The sequence below is a fragment of the Cicer arietinum genome, chromosome 4 (assembly GCF_000331145.2).
Source record: "Cicer arietinum cultivar CDC Frontier isolate Library 1 chromosome 4, Cicar.CDCFrontier_v2.0, whole genome shotgun sequence".
Classification (NCBI taxonomy): domain Eukaryota; kingdom Viridiplantae; phylum Streptophyta; class Magnoliopsida; order Fabales; family Fabaceae; genus Cicer; species Cicer arietinum.
The window spans coordinates 46,656,343-46,658,440 of NC_021163.2; the positions used below are offsets into that span (position 1 = coordinate 46,656,343).

The following is a 2,098-nucleotide window of genomic DNA, read 5'->3' on the forward strand; positions in this document are numbered from 1 at the left end:
GGGAGACCATATATAGGAAATTGCATAGCTGCTGTGCGAAATTGTTGGTTAGTCGGGGTAAAACCTGGTGGGTGAAAAGGAGTAGTTTGGTGTTCTTCATTTACAATCGGAGGATCCCCATCTGTATTCTCCTTCCTTGCCAAAGCATGTATAGCTTCCAGAATTCGATCAACTTTTTCTTTCAGTTGGTTGACATCCGCTCTTATCACCTCTTGGTTTTGCTCGAGTTCATCCATGATATTGGAGTTTGCGCGAGTCCGATAAGGGTGTCGGGGAAACAACTTTGTTGATTTTTTTCAGTTTTTTTTAAATAAATAAATAAAATTTCTATGAGTATGCATCAAAATATGAATGAAGATGAAATCAATTAGATAATTATGATAGTTGGATGTTGGGGAATCATAAGCCTCAGGTAACAACAAGAACGAATTATTAGTGAAGAAAATATGAGGATTGGAAATCAAAATAGAAAATCCTTCATTGATGAAAAAAAAAGAGTACATCACATTTAAATTAAAAGCTACATTGACTATGGGATTTCAATCTTGTCTTTTAATAGGACAACCAATCTTTTCTTCCAATTTTTCTACCAAATTTTTATATTCAACGAACTTGTAGACTTTGACTGGAGTATCCAACGGATGCGTTACCGCATCAATCTCTCTTAGATGCTTTGGAGTTTTTATGATTGCTTGATTAGCTTGCATTGACAATTTTGAAAAGTAGTCTTTCCAATGTTTTCCTTTATCTTCCAGCTCTTTATAGATATCTTGATTCTTTAATTGAACTAGCAACATCATAAAACGATTTTCCCAATATCTGGTTTCGTCCTTTAGGTCATTATAGATCTTTTCTTGGTAGTCAATGTAATTCTTCAACTCACTAGAATTTTTCATTTCTGTTCTTAGTGCGTCTTGATATTTTGAGAGTAATTCTTCAATTTCTTCTTTGTGTTGCCTCTCATTCCTTACTTGACTCTCATACTCAACTATCATTTCTTTCAGTTGTTTCTTTAAATCTTTGAGTTCTTCTATTTCTTCGATAGGGTAGGTTCGAGTATTTCCTGATCACTCGAGGGTGTACTATGGAAAGACAACTTGATTTCTTGGACTCTATTTTTTATCCATTATTGATAGGGTTTTTTTGTACTGCAACTTCTGCATCCAAGTACTTTTCCTCCTCTAATGATCATTTCCCATGCTCGACTTATCCTTCGCAACATTGGTAGGTATACTATACCCGTATTGTGCAAAACAAAAGCTTCCAACGACTTATCATCTGGTTTTTCCAACATAAGGTAGCCAAGCTGTCTCAAAGCTACCATCGGATTGTAATTAATACATCCCTTGGTTCCCATGAGAGGTACATTTGGGAAATCTCTGCATTGACATATTACTTTTTCCACCCCTTGTTATCTATGATACCATGAAATTGTGTCTCCAATAAGGCTAGCTATATTTTGAGCCCATTCACGGTTATCTTTAATTCTAATATGATACCCTTTGTTGAACATATGAGACATGAACCAGGTGTACAACACTAGAACACAACATAAAATTGTTCCCCCTTTCTTCTCATGTCGCATATGCAGAGAGTATTATACATCAGCAAGAATCGCGGGAACTGGGTTTTGCTTATGTTTGTTAAAAGAAAAGAAGACATTGATAGCAGCAAAATCAACAAAATTATCAAGGTTTGGGAATAAAACAATACCATAGATAATTAGAGCCAAAACATCTATAAAAGTACTCCATTCTTTTTTAAATGCTAAATCCGGGCACTTTTGCTCAAAATATTTTCTTGAAAAACCATGAATGGCTCATTTTTCCTCTTTTGTAATTGTCAACTCTCTTATGTCGATTTTCAACACTTTAGAAATTGCATCCAAACTCGGTGGTTGCTCAGTATATCGATAAGGATTTCCTCCCTCTAGGGAGTAACCCAATATTTGCTCAAATTCCTCACATGTCGGGGCCAACTGAAAGTCTTGAAAGGTGAAACATTTTAAGAGAGGGTCGTAATACAGAGCCAACGCCGTGAGGACCCCTGTTTGCACATCCACTGCCAAGAGATTTAGGATTTTCCCATATTTGCGAAA

General features: G+C 35.9%; 1 pseudogene; it reads right to left on the reverse strand.

Annotated features, from left to right (window-relative positions):
• LOC140920087 (uncharacterized) overlaps positions 1-236 on the reverse strand; it is a 6,704-nt pseudogene extending 6,468 nt beyond the window's left edge.
• Positions 237-2,098: the final 1,862 nt, after the last annotated feature.